This window comes from Cibotium barometz, chromosome 47 (genome assembly GCF_041138505.1).
Source record: "Cibotium barometz isolate CiBa-2024 chromosome 47, ASM4113850v1, whole genome shotgun sequence".
Lineage (NCBI taxonomy): Eukaryota > Viridiplantae > Streptophyta > Polypodiopsida > Cyatheales > Cibotiaceae > Cibotium > Cibotium barometz.
The window spans coordinates 436,504-454,416 of record NC_141092.1 but is presented as its reverse complement, the minus strand read 5'-3'; the positions used below and the strand labels follow the sequence as shown (position 1 = coordinate 454,416).

The 17,913-nt window shown below is 49.7% G+C and overlaps 1 protein-coding gene across 6 annotated transcripts in view; it reads left to right on the top strand.

Moving 5' to 3' along the window:
• Window positions 1–17,913, top strand: part of LOC147611240 (uncharacterized) — a 74,461-nt gene that overhangs the window by 34,464 nt on the left and 22,084 nt on the right. The gene's annotated exons all lie outside the window — the stretch shown is intronic.

Genomic DNA, 17,913 nt, shown 5'->3' with positions numbered 1-17,913 from the left:
ATTACATATGTCACTGTCCAGTATATTATGAGATACGAGGCCGTTTTCACTGCCTGTTCAGAGAGGGTTTCGGACCACTTTCCAAAGTCATGAGATACCAGGATCAGAGATGCCTCAGATTATACTTGCTGGAGCTGCGTAGACATAGAGAGGGTTGTCAGAATATGCAGCGAAAATGATAACCAAACTTGGGTAGACAAGAGCAAGTAGACTGCAGAAAATAAACAGCACAAAAAACACAGAGAGATAGGTGTGTAAACTATTCTCTATACACAAGATCCCGGAAAAACTGAATGAGAAAGTGGAGGGGGCTGAGGGGCTATATATACATCCCAGATAGGACAGTCGGCCAGCAGCAAGAGTGCCCACGACTGGAGAAAAAATCCCACGACTTAAATGCAGTCGGCCAGCATACTGATGCCCACGACTGATGAAAACCAGTCGGCCAGCAGCCCTGAAGCCCACGACTAATGAAGATCCAGTCGGCCAGCACTGGGGTGCTCCCGGCATCATCTGGCAGCCCTCCCACCACTAGGAAAAATGGGAAAAAATAGGGAAAAAATACGGGGAGTGTGGAAAAATGATAAGACACCTCATAAGGGCGGGCACACCCACAACAAAGGCCCTGGTGTATACAAATAGACAGGAGATGACTTCTAACACCCCCTCTCAGCTCTTGGCTGTGAAAGCAACCCAAGGGAGCTGGAGTGCCGCCTGAGCATAGCCTGAGGTAGAGACTTCGTGAAGAGGTCCGCCGCATTGTCCTCCGTCAAACAATAAAGTAGCAAGATGTCACCCGCCAAGATCTTCTCACGTACAAAGTGATACTGTATCTCTATATGCTTGGTCCGGGCATGGAAAACCGGGTTCCGAGCAATAGCTATACAACTCTGGTTATCGCACTGGATGACTGTCGGCTCCCTCTGTGGAAACCCAATCTCGCCTAGCAGCCTCCGTAGCCATACAACCTCACAAGCAGCACCACAAGCAGCCCAATACTCTGCCTCTGTCGAAGAAAGGGCAATAGTTGGCTGCCTCTTGCTGCTCCAAGAAACTGCTCCTGAGCCGAGGGTAAAAGTGTATCCTGAAGTAGATCTCCTCGTGTCTGGATCTCCTCCCCAATTTGAGTCACTCCAACCTTGGAGCTTGACTCCATTCCCTCCTGTGTAAAAGAGTCCCAGATCCTTCGTACTCTGCAGATACCGCAAGATCCGCAATCCTGCGTCCCAATGAGACTTCAATGGCGTCTGCATAAAAGAGCTCAACAGCCCCACGGAGAAGCTCAAGTCCAATCTGGTGTTCAGCAACCAGATCAATGAACCAACCAACTTCTGGTACTGCGAGGCATCAACTGGCTCACAAGGATCTGTAACGGTTAACTTTGTGTTCGGGTCCATTGGCGAAGTAATAGGCTTGCAGTTCTCCATCCCAAAGGCCTCAAGCAACTCATGAACATACCGCTGCTGAGAGACGAAAAACCCCCTCTGGGTCTGCCAGATCTCCAATCCCAAGAAGAAGTGGAGTAAGCCTAAGTCGGTCATCTCAAACTCCTTTGACAAGGCAGCCTTCGTCACTCCAATGTGCTCCACATGACCGCCGGTGAGAATGAGATCATTCACATAAAGGATGATAAGTGTGACCATGCCGCGTTCCCGAAAGAGATACAGGTTGGGATCTGTAACCGATCTCTGAAGTCCAGTCCAAATAAAGAAGGAATCAATCTTCTGATTCCAAGCCCTGGGAGCCTGCTTAAGACCATACAAGGCCTTACGTAACCTGTAAACCATCCCTTCCGATCCTGGAACAATAAAGCCTGGAGGTTGCTCAACGTACACCTCCTCCTGCAGGTCACCATTAAGGAACGCAGATTTTACATCCATCTGGTACACGGGCCACCTCTGAGAAGAAGCAAGGGCAAGAACGGTCCGAATCGTGGTCATCCGTGCTGTCGGTGCAAAGGTATCCTCGTAGTCGATGCCTGGCCGTTGAGCATAACCTTTAGCCACAAGCCTGGCTTTGTGTTTGTCCACCGACCCATCAGACGCGTACTTGGTCTTAAAGATCCATTTGACACCAATGACTGACCGCTTCGACGGCCTCGGTACCAACTCCCAAGTGTTGTTCTTCTCGATGGCATCAAGTTCCACCTGCATGGCTTTCCTCCAAGTATCCTGTGAAAGGGCTTCCTTTACGGAAGTGGGCTCTTTGTCCCGCATGATACGAGACATAAAAGCATAGTTCATGTGAAGAAGCTTCGCTGTGTTGCTTTTATCTCGGACTTGATGTGATCTTCGAGGGCCGTCCTCTGTGGTCCACTCGGAGGGTAGCTCCGTGACACCTGACTCCCGAAGGGTGTCTAACAACCACCTAGGTACTCGAACAGATCGTGGAGCCTCCTGTGGTCGTGGGGGCTCAACTCCAGCTGCGGGCTCAACCTCCTGTGATGACTGAGGTGGATCAACTGGAGTGATAGACTGGGAATCATCATCAGACTCCTCTGGATCTCCAAGAAGTGGCGGCTCCTCGACAGTGGATGCTGGAACATGCTCGTCAAAGACCACATCCCGGCTGACAACAATCTCGTTCCTCTCTGGATCATACAACCTGTATCCCTTGGAAAGAGAGTTATACCCCACAAATACCAGCTTGCGGGACTTGGAGTCAAGCTTCCCCCTCTGCTTCTTCGGAATATGTACATACGCGTCACTCCCAAAGACACGGAAGTGCGAGACATCGGGTTTCTTGCCAAAATATGCCTCAAATGGAGTCATATGGGGTACAGAAGTCGTTGGAGAGCGGTTAATGGTATGGACAGCCGTTGCCACTGCCTCACCCCAAAGTGGACGAGGAAGATCACGATGCTCCAGCATGGTCCTCGCCATCTCTACCACAGTCCTGTTCTTACGTTCAACAACTCCATTCTCCGAAGGCGATCCGGTATTGGCCAATTCCCTCTTGATGCCATGATCTGCACAAAACCGGAAAAATACAGTCGAGGAGAATTCACCTCCTTTGTCAGCCCTGAGAGTCTTGACCTGAAATCCAGACTCTTTCTCTACCATCACGTGCCAATCCTTGAACCGAGCAAAAGCCTGGTCCTTCTGGGAAAGAAAGTAGACCCACGTGAATCTAGTACAATCATCAACAAGCAGCATGAAGTAGAGAGATCCTCCCAAGGATGGTATCTGCTGTGGTCCACACAAGTCAGTGTGAATCAACTCCAATGGTTTCGAAGCCCGCCTGGAAGCTTGCTTCGGAAAGGATTCCCTATGCTGCTTACCACGTATGCAAGAACTGCAGCGTCCTTGCCTATTACCAACATCTGGCAAGCCAACCACCATCTGGTCTCGGAAGGCGCGCCGCAAAGCATCCACATTTAAGTGGCCAAAACGAAAGTGCCACAAATATCCGACCTGAGAGCCTGTCAATGAGGAGAGTGCAGAGAGCTTGTAGATGCCATTCTCCACACCGCCTTCCCAAACAACTTTGCCTGTCTCACGGTCCCTTAGAGCAACTGAATGCTCCTCAAATTCCACCCGAAAGCCAGTCTTGCATACCTCATGCACTGACAGAAGATGAAAACCCATAGCGGGGACATAAAGAACATGGGAAGCATGCTTGCCCCCCTTGCCGTCGGGAATAATCTCCATCCGGCCCTCACTATGAATCGGAATAGTGGAGTTATCGCCAATAAAGATACGACTTGACTGCCGTTTCAGATCCAGAAAGAAGTCACGGGATGGAGTCATGTGCCTGGAAGCACCACTGTCGAGAATCCATTCCCGGGTATCCTTCACGGTGAAGACAACTGCCTCCTCGCTCGAAGATGATGAAGCATCGGAGTCCACCATCTCTAAGTGCACAAATGCTGGAGTCTTCGCAGCTGAGGCTGAGGAATCAGCACTCTTCCCTGTCCGCTTAGGGCACTTCCTCCAGTAGTGGCCTTTCTCGCCACAATCATTACAAGATCTTTCGGTCTTCAGCTTCTCTCGTTCTGGATCAGGCTTCTTCTCAAAAGACTTCTCCGGTGAAGCCTTCCCTTTGCCCTTGTTGGTATTACGGCTTTTCGACCGTTGGCTAGTTAAGGCCTCCGAACCTCCGCCGTGAGGAGGGTTCGTGAAACGTTCCTCCTGGTCCAAGACCATTGGCACAAGCTCCTCCCAAGTAATGGTGCTGAGCCTGCCACTCGTGATCAACGAGGAATAGAAAGCAGAATACTGACCAGGCAAGTGGGAAAGTAACGTGATGGCCATATCTTCGGATGATATCTCTTTCCCAGCTTGAAGGACTTCCTGCTGAAGGGCCTGCAGCTTGTTAATGTGTTCCTGCATCGTCGAAGACTTTGCAGGGTTCATAACCCGCATCTGCACTTCCAAGGATATCCGTTTCATGGGTGACACCCTATTGTACAAAGAAGCTAAGTGCTCCCATATGCCTCTCGCGAGCGTCATGTGCTTCACATGGTTGATCACTTGTGGTGTGCAATTGAGGAAAATAAACGATTGGACCCTGGCGTTGACACGATCCCACATGTGTGCCTGTGCCTCTCGGTCCTTCCTTGTCGATAATAACTCCCCTTCCTCAGCTTCCGGCCGTGGCACCCCTATGATAATAAAATCAGCAAGGTCATATGACTCCAGAACTGACTCCATCATGACCTTCCAGATGCCGTAATTGGACCCGTCCAACTGATGATCCACTGGGAACGTGGGGAGAGTCGGAATCTTCACGTGCTTCTCAGCCATCTCTAGTAAATCTGCCATCGCGGAGCGTAACCTGAAAGGGTGGGTGGGTGGGAAAAAAAATCTGAAAATCTGCAAGTGGCTGTCCAGCACCTTTGCCGGCCTTCCTCTTGCACCTTCTCTTCCCGTTCAGCCCGAAACAGTCCACCAATCAGCAACCTGTTGCTCCCCCTCTTGCTCAGAAAAACGCCCAAGATCTCCTAGAGCCTAGGGCTCTGATACCATGTCAGAATATGCAGCGGAAATGATAACCAAACTTGGGTAGACAAGAGCAAGTAGACTGCAGAAAATAAACAGCACAAAAAACACAGAGAGATAGGTGTGTAAACTCTTCTCTATACACAAGATCCCGGAAAAACTGAATGAGAAAGTGGTGGGGGCTGAGGGGCTATATATACATCCCAGATAGGGCAGTCGGCCAGCAGCAAGAGTGCCCACAACTGGAGAAAAAATCCCACGACTGCATAAATGCAGTCGGCCAGCATACTGATGCCCACGACTGATGAAAACCAGTCGGCCAGCAGCCCTGAAGCCCACGACTGATGAAGATCCAGTCGGCCAGCACTGGGGTGCTCCCGGCATCATCTGGTAGCCCTCCCACCACTAGGAAAAATGGGAAAAAATAGGGAAAAAATACGGGGAGTGTGGAAAAATGATAAGACACCTCATAAGGGCGGGCACACCCACAACAAAGGCCCTGGTGTATACAAATAGACAGGAGATGACTTCTAACAAGGGTCTCTTGAGAGGGAGGGGATCAGAGAGGGAGAGACACCTACAGAGGTAGATTACAGACTTCTTTCGACCAGAGATTGAGCAGTTAGGCCAGTAGGCATTGCAGCTAGCCCCAAAGTATAGCCGCACCAGAGGTACACTGATTGATTGGGATAGAGCTGGGGAGGTCCAGGCGCCCCAAGATGAGAGGCCCATCCCGACACACCGGCGGAGACTACAATAGAGGATCAAGACCATACTAGCACGGCATGGGAGACGTCCAGTCAGAGTACTCACCATGGAGGACATTGAGGATATCCGCCATCGACCGATGAGACATCTTTGGATAGTGATGTATATGATGCTTACCTTATGTTATCCATTAGGAGCTCCTAGTACCTTACTTTTCCTCATAGTTGTTGTTTCAGTTTCAGTTAGTTGTTTAGTTGTTTTAGCTTTTCTTACACAGACATTGTATTAGATCCACCATATGTTGTAACCCTTTTGGTCTCATAGGTCATTTTGGCCTTTTGAGGACGTTAATATATCATTTCATTTCTCTCTCTCTCTCTCTCTCTCTCTCTCTCTCTCCCACCAGCCCCTCGTCCCTCTCTGCGCCAGACTCCTCTGGCCCCCCTCCTGCCAGCAACCCCCTCTGCGCCCCCTCCCGCCAGCCCCTCGCCCCCCTCTACGCTAGCCCCCTCTGCCCCCCCTCCTGCCAGCAACCCCCTCTGCGCCAGCCCCCTAGAGTGAACTATCCTTCTACACACACACTCTCTCTCTCTCTCTCTCTCTCTCTCTCTCTCTCTCTCTCTCTCTCTCCCGCCAGCCCCTCGCCCCCCTCTGCGCTAGACCCCTCTGCCCCCCCTCCCGAGAGCAACCCCCTCTGCGCCAGCCCCCCTTTGCGTCCCCTCCTGCCAGCCCCTCGCCCCCCTCTGCACCAGCCCCCTTTGTCCCCCCTCTCCCGCCAGCAACCCCCTCTGCGCTAGCCCCCACCTCTCTTTGCGCCCCGCTCTGCGCCAGCCCCCTCTACGCCCCCTCCCGCCAACCCCTCGCCCCCCTCTGCCCCCCCTCCCGCCAGCAACCCCCTCTGCGCCCCCTCCCCTCGGCCCCCTCGGCCCCCTCTGCGCCAGCCCCCTCTGCGCCAGTGCTCCCTCCCGCCCTCTCCCCGTAGTCCCCCTGCCCTCTCTCTCTCTCTCTCTCTCTCTCTCTCTCTCTCTATAGTCTACACAGAGACAGATTACTGACTTCTTTAGAGGGACTACCCGTGAGGACACAGCCGACAGCCCAACAGTGGGCACCCCGTGGGACGCTAGTTGAGAGCTATCCAGTTGGGCAGATCCAGACGCCCGAGGGTTCGCGGATCCTTACATGAGAGACGGTGCCTACACCGGAGGATTGAGAGCATCATTGCGAGGCATCGGGCTCGTCCGACCGGGCATCTCACTATGGCAGATATCCAGGCCATCCGGCAGAGACCCATGCTAGAGCTCCTAGGATGATTACCACTCCAGCCATATACTGTTGTACTCACTGTCACTTTTGTACTCCCCCATATTCATGTATTCATGTATCCATGTACTCATGTACCCCATTTTGCCTAGTAGCATTAGCTTCCCCCTCTCCCTAGTTGCTGCTTCCGGATGCTCCCTACTGATGTATTGTAGGGCTAGATACTTACCTTCAGTCCTTTCTTTTCTTTTCCAGATAGTGTATCAGATGTCATATGGTTGTAACTTTGGTCTCATAGGTCACTTTGGCCTTTTGAAGACGTTAATATAACATTTCATTTCATCTCTCTCTCTCTCTCTCTCTCTCTCTCTCTCTCTCTCCCCCACATGCGTATCCCCTCCCACCTCTCTCTCCCCGCTGCCCACCTCTCTCTCTCTCTCTCTCCCTTGTTGGGGTAAAGGCGTTATGCCCACCCTTATAGTGTGTACAAGCCCATAAGTTATAGTACATAGTACTCTTAGTACTTTTAATGTACTAAGTGCACTATGTGTACTAGTGCAATATACATGTGTGATAGGGGAGTCACACACTCATGCCTCATGAGTTGACTTATCCCCACAACTCTCTCTCTCTCTCTCTCCCTTGTTCTTCTCTGTGTATGTCTCCCACATAACCTAACCCTAATTCCTTCTCCCATCAACTGGTATCAGAGCTTAGTGATCCCTCCCTCTTCCCTCTTCTCCTTGATAGCAAGCATAGAACAGTGAAGCTTGCTCGCAGCAATCACAGGCAGACAAGGCGTGCAAAAACTGTGCTGAGCGTGTGGGCGACTGGGTTTGGCATGCGTGTGCTGATCGCAGTCAAGGAGAAGGGCGTGGCCTACGAGTACCAAGGAGCTGGTAAAGCGGGTAGCTCTACACGGCGAAGGCAGCGCTGGCCCTTCAGCGTGGAGCGAAGAAGCGATAGGCGAGAAGCGTTGAGTCGTCGGCAAGCGCTAGGCGAATACGTCAACTAGCGGAAACCACTAGGCGAAGGCAGGCGTTGGCGAACAGTGTGGAGCGAACCAGGTCCCTCCGACTCGCCCGTGCAGAAAGGCGTGACTCACTTCGAGGCTGGGGACACGCGCGCCGCTGAAGTGTCCAGCTTCCTCAAGACCAACGACCCTGCTGGGTTCACCATTGTGGATGTGTTGGGCTGGGGCGCCCTCGGCCACGCCGTTGCCTTCTTCATCCTCGCCACCGCCTCCAACGGCTACGAACCCCAATCCTAGGTGCCCCGGTTTGTCTGATCTTCTGTCGTTGTGCGTGCTGCCTCCGACAAGTCTGTGAAAGCCGACAGGCAGCTATGGGTCAGGGAGCTTCATAGCAGCCAGCCATCTGAGCATCACCAACAATCTGCAGCAGCAAGAATTGCCCCCCTCTCCTGCAACAGCCTCTGCTATCAAAATTCAGCCTGCAAATTGAAGAAAAATCAGAAATTACAAGGTATTTTCCTCAAATTTTTTTTGGGATTTGCAATTGAGCAAGTACAATCAACAATTGAGCAGATACAGGTGTCAAATTGCTCAATTTTGAGCAAAATTGGCAAAATTGGGTGACATTGGTCACAATCAGGATCAATTTGTAGGACATTGGTCACAATCAAGATCAATTTGCAGGAAATTGGATGTCGAAATTTGGGGCTTTTGATGTAATTGTGCAATTAAGCACTCATACATGCTGTATGATGTGAGAAATCGCACATTTGGGCAAAATTGCAGCAAATTGCAGTGCAAATCAAGGGGCTTTTGTGCCGATTGAGTTGATTTGCATGCAGGCACTCGCAGTTGATGCTGTGGATAATGTGCTGATGCTTGTCAAGCACTCAATGTGCCTGTAAATCAAGGGGCTTTCATGTATTTGATGTATATGTGGCCAGGGGGAAGCATCGTGAACACTCTGGATGCCTTCATGTGCGTCAATGTACCATGTATGATCAGCAATTGATCTTAAATCAAGGGGCTTTTCAAGTTCGTATGCTTGTTGAGCTTGGCAAAGCAGCAGGCAAGACATTTATGCCTTGAATCCTCAGAAATCAGCTTGCAGTCAAGGGGCTTTTGCCCAATTTCTGTTCGGAACTGTTGTATGCAGTGTTCGGGACTGTAAAAATCTGATTTTCACTCATTTGGACAGCCAGGAGAGCATTTATTGCTACTGTACCTGCTGGTACAGATTTGGCACAGCTTTGTGTATGTTTTGGCATGGCTGTACACTGTTTTGAGTGACCAAAAGGTTCAATTTCAGCTGCTGTACTTGCCGGTACAGGTTTGGTACATCACATGTGAGCACTTGGTACTGCTGTACAGTACTTTGGAAGGGCAACAGAGCACATTTAAGGTGCTGTCCAAAATCTGCAGCAACCAGATTTTGGTGTTTTCATCACATAAAGTGGGAGAAAAGTTGCATTTGTGCTTCCGCAGTGGGAGATAAAGCTTGGGAGAACAATTGTGAGCACTTTGTGTGCTTTTGGTGCAGTGTTTGCACATTTTGCAGGAAGTCAGGCATTGACAGGTTGCATATTGCTATGGCAACCACAGGTGAGAGCTCTTCATTGCTTCACATCAAGAAGCTTGAAGGCTCACATAATTATGATATTTGGCAAACCCAGTGCTACAATGTGTTGCTTCAGAAAAAGCAGCACAAGCCTATCAAAGAAAGGGGTGTAAAGCCCGCTTCTCTTACGGCTGAAGAGTGGGAAGATATGGATGAGCTGGCAAGATCTACTATCATGTTGTCTGTGTCAGACTCATTACTTTTCAGCATTCGTGAAGAGAAGACAGCTTGGGGAATGTGGCAGAGATTGCAGGACTTGTATGCCCAACAAAGTGCCTCAAGCAAAGTGTATTGGTTGAAGAAACTCATAGGTCTTCAGATGAAGGAAGGGGCGTCTATGACAGCCCATCTAAATGAGTTTAATGGTATTGTCAGCCAGGTCATCAATCAAAAGTTGGCAATGGACGATGAGTTCAAAGCCACTTTTTTGTTATGCACTTTGCCAGAGAGTTGGGACACATTCAGGACAACCACTAGCAATTCGAATGCTATGCTGTCATATGCAGATGTTGAGGGTGCTCTTCTTCAAGAAGAGATGAACAGGAAAAACAACTCTGTTGGAAAGTCCAATGCAATGAATGCACGTGGGAGATCCCAGCAAAGGGGGAAAAGCCAAGAAAGGGGAAGGAGCAAGTCTCGCTCCAAAAAGGATTTGGAATGCCATTATTGTGGCAAGAAGGAACACATTAAAAAGCAATGCTACAAATGGAAAAATGATCAAAAAGAAAAGGAAAAAGGCAAAGACAAAGAGAAGGATGAAGCCAAAGATGTAAAGCCAAAGGGCAAAAGTGGAGTCAAGATTGAAGAAATCAATGTGTCACATGCAGGTGGCAGTGAGGATGAGGTCCTATTTACTTCTTCACTTGATGCCCATTCACTTCTTACAGGTGGTCATGGTATGCACTCATGGATCATTGATTTAGGTGCCTCCTTTCATGTCACAGGTTGCAGAGACTTGTTTGTCAGGTACACTGCTGGCAATGAAGGAGTGGTTTATTTGGGTGATAACCATGCATGCAAGATTCTTGGTAGAGGTGATGTGAGGCTTGTGTTTTCAGATGGCTCACAGCTTATGCTCCATGATGTCAGGCATGTGCCTGAGATCAAGAAGAATCTGCTTTCTACTGGACAGCTTGATGATGCTGATTATGTTACCACATTTGGTAGTGGAAAGTGGAAAATTAGTAAGGGCTCCCTGGTTGTTGCCAGGGGCTCTAAGGTGGACACTCTTTATTTCATGCATGCAGGTGTTTGTCACCATGCTAATGTAAATGCAACCGAGCTGCCGGAAATTTCTGTGGCATAGCCGGTTGGGACACATGAGTGTCAAGGGAATGGAGCAATTGTCTGGTTTGGGTTACTTGCCTTCTCTAAAGTTTTCAAGTTTTCAGTTTTGTGAGCATTGTATTTATGGCAGGCAACTCCAGTGCCCCCACAAGAAAGCTCTTGGACAGAAAGATGCTCAGTTAGAGCTTGTGCATACAGATGTATGTGAGATGCCTCAGCTTTCTTTGAGAGGGGCAAAATATTTTGTGTCTTTTATAGATGATGCCACACGCAAGGTGTGGGTTTATCCTCTTCGTTTGAAGAGTGATACATTCTCAGTGTTTCAGAAGTTTGTTGCTCTTGTTGAGAACCAAACTGGCAAAACACTGAAGGCTTTGCGTTCCGACAATGGTGGAGAGTATATGTCCAAACAGTTTCAGGACTTTTGTGACGCTAAAGGCATCAAGAGGGAGCTCTCTACTCCTTATGATCCTCCACAAAACGGGACAGCAGAGAGGATGAACAGGACCATACAGGAGAAGGTTCGTTCTATGTTGTCACATGCTGCATTACCTCATGGTTTTTGGGTTGAAGCTGTTATGACAGCCGTTCACCTTATAAACAGGTCACCTAACACGAGGCTTGGTGGGAAAGTGCCAGAAGAAGTATGGACAGGGAAGCCTCCGTCATACAAGCACTTGAGAGTGTTTGGTTGCGTTGCATACGTGCACATACGCAGGGAAATGCGCACCAAACTTGATCCTAAGTCTCACAAATGCATATTCCTAGGATATGGTGACAGAGGTGAAATGGGGTATAGACTTTGGGATCCTGTCACGTGCATCCCGCACTTGGATGCCACGTAGACATTTCTGTACAGAAGGTGCAGGACCTGGGATGGTGAACTGGTCCCATGTGAGCCCAGTCCGGGACGAGTCAGCCAGGGATCCATCTCAGTCGTCCGAGGTCAGGTGTGCATTGTCCTGCACATGAGTCCAAGGTCAGGTGTGCATTGTCCTGCACATGAAGCAGTGCCAGTCCGCGCTGTGAGTCTCCCTCTGGAATGATGTCAGATGTGCTGAGTATCTGGTTTGCAACTGGATGCCAGGCCTCTGTAGGCATGTAGTTTGCATGTAGAGATGGGGCCAGCCCATAGGGCTACCCCAGGGCAAGGTTTTGCATTGGCATACTTAGCATGGGCATGGGGGAGGTATAGAACCACCCCCAAGGGGCCAGGAGGACCCAAGATATTGCCCACCAGCCAAGGCAAGGGCTGGAGGGGCTGTCGGCCAGCTCCAGAGCTTCTGGACAGGCAGCCGACAGAGGTTAAAGCCCTAAACAGCAGGCGGCCAGGTGTGGGGGGCAGTCCCACACCCATGCGCAGCATGCCCAGCAGCCAGGGTGCTGCCCAGAACATGTGCGCAGGCTGGACAGCCATCAAACAAGTGTGAAAACACTTTATTAAGTGTGTGGGTATTTTATTAAAAATACTCAGTCGTGGGCTGTCCTGAAGCCAGCCGACTGCATGAAGGGAGGGGTATAAATACCCCAGCCCATAATCCCATCATTTATCTCATAATTCACCAAGAGCCTCAAGCATTCAAGGGCCAGGACAGCCAAGGGTTTGCTAAAGCTAAGGGGTGAAGGACTGAAGGTCAAGGGCAGGTTTTCCAGCCAAGAAAAGGTCAAGTACTTTGTATTTGTTTCAGATTTACATCATTCTAATAAAGCAAATACACCATCCGTGGTGGGGGCCCTACAGAGGGTAATTGGGACCCAATACTGTGTCCTCTCCATCTCCCCCTTCTCTCTCTATTTTCTGCACATCGTCTTTCAATTTGTGCGTTAATTCCGTCGCGAAAAGAGTGCTGTTTTCTGAGTTTTGAAGTACCGATCCTTCTCCGAAGCTTCCGCATATTACAGTGGTATCAGAGCCTACTTCAAGGACGAAGATTCAGCAAAGAAAACCAGAAAATTTTTCGCTCGTGTGGTTGGTTTTTAGACGCCGGTGGACTACCCCTTTCGGAGTGACTCCTGTCCCTCGAAGGACGGTTGGTTTTTAGCCTCCGGAAGCCTCCGGAAGTCTCCCACACAGATAGTGGATGGTCAGATTGCGTTCCGGAAAGGAACTGCATTTTCCCGCTATGGCGAACTTCGGCGACGAGAGAGAACCAGAACCATGGGACCAGAGTGCACCAGGCAGCCCAGCTAGGGCACCCGGCTTGAGTGTACAAGACATGTTCCAGCAGATGATGCGAGCAATCGCAGACCAGGCAACCAAGTTGGACGAGCAGAAGGCGCGGATTTTGGCTCTGGAGGAGCGTTCTCGCTCTCCAGCGTCGCGTTTTCCATCTCCTCCTCCCTCTCCTTCCGTACCCCAGATACCAGATCCTCGTCACAGGGACCCTCTCGAGGGGTCACAGCCACAGTCAAGCTCCTTGCTTGAGATGCAGATACGGGCATTGGAGATTCGACAACGAGAAGACGAAGCCATGCGACGAGTGGAACACGAGCGTTACCTCCGAGCTTTGGACGCCAGATTGACACCGGCGGCGCCCTCGAATCATTTTCCCGAGAAAATGAACTTCAGTAAGTATAATGGTAAACTCGATCCCACTACTCTCTATTCATGGTTACATCAATTTGAAGCTTACTTTGCCGCAGTTAGGAAATCAGATATTGACAAAGTGATCTTAGCCAGTTGGTATTTGGAAGGTGAGGCCATTCCTTGGTGGACTCAGTGGGCTCATGCCCACACCAAATCAGGTATGGCAGCTTATGGGTGGGACGAGTTCGTCCGTGACCTTAAGTAGCGGTTTTTACCGCCCCACTACCTTGAGCGACTCGAAGACGAGTTCAGGGGTGCGCGTCAGAATGCGCAACCAGTCCTTCAGTTTGCCAATAGAATTTCGACCTTGTGTCTACAATTAGGCTTATCTGATGCGGACAAGAAAGGGCAGTTTTTGTATGGCCTGGACACGCACATCCAATGGGAGGTGCGTATGTTTAGACCAGCCACCTTTGAGGACGCACTCTCGCTTGCGCAGAGTGCAGAAATGAAACACAATGGTGGCAAGCCCAAGACTTCCCAGCCGGCTTCTCCCAAGGCTAACACCTCGGGGGGCAAAAGCCAGAACCAGACGGGGTCTTCCCCAGGACAGAGCCCGGGAGCCTCTGGCTCCAAGAACTCGAACAATGCGTCTAAGCTTACTCCAGACCAGAAAGCGGAGGCAGGCAAGACAGGTGGCAAGTTGAGTGCTGAGGAGCTTGCTCAGTACAGGAAGGAGGGTAGATGTTACTTTTGTCACACAAAAGGACATACTTCTCGGGATTGTCCGAAGAAGCCTCCAAAGCCCGCCGCCGCCTCCACAGCTTCCGTGGTGAGCACAGCTCCCACATAGACCCCAGTGGCTACCCCTAGTTCTTCAACCCCCGGTGCTTCAGTTGGAGCAATTATTAGCCGGGAGCTCGAAGATAAGCAGAAGGGCGCCCATGACCAGGAGTATGAGCGCAACGAATTGCTCAAGTCCTTTGGCTACATAGGTGGCCAGAGAGTCGTTGTCTTGTTTGACAGCGGCAGCACGGAGGATGTGATCACGGAAGAGGCCGCTAGGCGTGCCCGTTTCGAGCTCACTCCGGTGGACAAACAAGTTGAGGGTTTTAGCACAGGTATGACTACGAGCGTCAAGTATGAAGCTCTAGGTGCTAAATTAGTCATTCAGGGCATAGAGTTTGTGCGTGATTTTATGGTTGCCCCTCTTGGAGGAGCAGACATAATTTTGGGGATCCAGTGGTTTCACAAGTTTCTCCCTGATGTCAAGTGGGACAAGCACACGTTCCAGATTGATCGGAATGTGTCAAACACCCCTGTGACCATTAAGTGTGAGCCAGGTATTCCAAACTTTCCGCTCATAAGCCACTTGCAGGCTAAGCGAGCAGTCAGGAAAGGCGCACAGTGTGCGATGATTTACATCCAGACAGCCCAGACGGTGGCCAGTGCTTCCGAGAAGTACTCGGTTCTCCATGAAAAGTTCCAGGAGATTTTTCTTCGGGACAGTCTCCCTCCCCAGCTTCCCGCGTCCAGACCGGAGGATCACAAGATTGACCTCCTCCCAAGCTCGGAACCCCCGAGCAAGTTTCCGTATCGCCTTTCCAAGGCAATGGAATCGGAGTTGGACCGCCAACTCCAAGAATTGTTGCAAGCTGGCTTCATCCGCCCCAGCGTGTCGCCATTTGCAGCACCGATCTTGTTTGTCAAGAAGAAAGATGGGTCTTCTCGGTTGTGTGTCGATTATCGTGCACTCAACAAGCTGACGATCAAGAGCAGATTCCCGATGCCTCGAATTGACTATATTCTTGAGAGGCTGAATGGAGCTAAGGTGTTCTCTAAATTGGATTTAAAGAGTGGGTACCACCAGGTTCGGATTGTTGAGGGGGACATCCCCAAGACAGCTTTCCGTACAGAACGGGCCCACTATGAATTTGTGGTCATGCCATTTGGTTTGACGAACGCCCCAGCTACATTTAACCGCATGATGATGCGTATTTTCCGGGAGTTGATTGGAGTGTATGTGTTCATATTTTTGGACGACATACTCATATTTTCAGCTACAGTTGAGCAGCATGACATTGATGTGGAGAAAGTCCTTAGGTTGCTGGAAAGCAACGAGCTCTATGTCAATGAAAAGAAGTCAGAATTTTATCTGTTCCAGGTGCATTACTTGGGATATATAATCAGTGCCGAAGGCATTCGACTTGATCCGGCTAAAGTGGCCGAGATTGTTAACTGGGAAGTACCTCAGACTGCTTATGACATTAGATCATTTGTGGGTATATGCCAGGCATATTCCACCCACATTGACAAGTTTTCTGATCTCTCGGCAGACCTCACCGATCTGCTAAAGGGAGTGAAAACAAGGAGGCAAAAGATTCGAATGACTCCACGAGCGTTGGAGGCATTCCAGAACCTCAAGGTGGCTTTGTCAGAAGCGCCTTGTCTAGCCCTTGCCTCGTGGGACGAACCATTTCAGGTGATCACCGATGCGAGTAACATCGCAATTGGAGGTTGGTGGGGGCCCTACAGAGGGTAATTGGGACCCAATACTGTGTCCTCTCCATCTCCCCCTTCTCTCTCTATTTTCTGCACATCGTCTTTCAATTTGTGCGTTAATTCCGTCGCGAAAAGAGTGCTGTTTTCTGAGTTTTGAAGTACCGATCCTTCTCCGAAGCTTCCGCATATTACAGATCCCTTGAATAAAAAGATTATACGCAGCAATGATGTCATTTTTGATGAAACATGCATGTATAAGGAGCCTGCAAGGCAACAGGAGCTTGGCAGAGTCATCTTTGATGATGATGGACATCATGGACAACAACAAAGGGCTGTAAATCAGCCATTACAGCAGGAAAACCAGCCCTTAAATGGTGCTGAAAATGGTCCAAATGGACAGCTAGAGATGGCAGAAGATATCCCTATGGATATACCACAGTTAGAGGAGATACCGGGTATGATTTTTCAGCCTTATGGCATGGAACAGGAGCCACCAATGGGTGATATGCAGGCTGGACAGCAACCTGCAAATGATGGTCATTGGGTACGGAGGTCCACAAGACCCTCCAGAGCCCCTGACAGGTTTGTTCCAGGGGTTGACTACTTGATGCTTACTGACTGTGGGGAGCCCTCATGTTATAAAGAGGCTTTACAGAGGGCAGACAAGGCTCTATGGGAGCGTGCCATGAAGTCAGAGATGGATTCTCTGCACAAAAATGGAACATGGAAGTTGGTGCATTTGCCTGCAGGCAAGAAGGTTTTGCCATGCAAGTGGGTTTACAGGCTCAAAGTTGCACCAGATGCAAAGCCAAGATACAAAGCCAGGTTAGTGGCTAAGGGCTTCAAGCAGGAATATGGTGTGGACTTGGATGAGATCTTCTCTCCAGTGGTCAAAATGACCACACTTAGAGCTGTATTGGCTTTGGTTGCTCATGATGATCTGGACTTGATTCAGATGGATGTGAAGACTGCTTTTCTTCACGGTGATCTCCATGAGGAGATATATATGCAGCAGCCAGAGGGTTATGCAGTAAGTGGAAAGGAGAAGCTTGTATGCAAGCTGAAAAAGAGTCTTTATGGGCTCAAACAGGCACCAAGAGAATGGTATCATAAATTTGATACATTCATGAAATCTCAGAAATTCAGGAGAAGTGACATAGATCACTGCTTGTACACCAAGAAAGCTTTGGATGGCAGTCTATTGATCCTCATCTTGTATGTTGATGATATGTTGATTGCCGGGAAATCTCGTAAAGAGATGGATGCCTTGAAGCAGAGGCTGCATCAAACCTTTGATATGAAGGATTTGGGTGATGCAAATCACATCTTGGGTATGCGGATACTTCGGGACAGAAATCAGCATGTGTTGTATTTGTCTCAGAAGGAATACATTGGCAAAGTCTTGCAGAGGTTCAATATGGATGGGGGGAAGAAGACTAGTACTCCTTTGCCTCCATATGTGAAACTCAGTGCTATGGACAGCCCACAGTCAGATAGAGACAGGGCTGATATGGCCAAGATTCCGTATACTTCAGCTTGTGGCAGTCTCATGTATGCCATGGTTGCTACTAGGCAGGACATTGCATTTGCAGTGGGAGTGGTTTCTAGATACATGGCCAACCCTGGCAAGAAGCATTGGGAAGCAGTGAAAGGTGTCATGAGATACCTGAAGGGCACACAGGATTTGTGCATTTGCTTTGGCAAACAGGATGCATTAGTGCATGGTTACACGGATTCGGATTATGCCGGTCATCCAGATAACCGGAAGTCTACTACCGGTTATGTATTTACATTCACAGGAGGTGCTGTTTCATGGATATCCAGGATGCAGAAGTGCACTGCCTTATCTACTACAGAGGCCGAGTATATTGCAGCCACAGAGGCTTGCAAGGAGGCATTATGGCTATCTCGGTTAGTGGTTGATTTGGGTTATACAGGGGATATTCCATTGTTGCATTGTGACAGTCAGAGTGCCATTCAGTTGGCAAAGAACCCTGTTTTTCATGCAAAGACGAAGCATGTGGATGTGAAGTATCACTTCATCAGAGAGGTGATAGAGAACAAGCAAATTCAGCTTGTTAAGATTCATACGGATGAC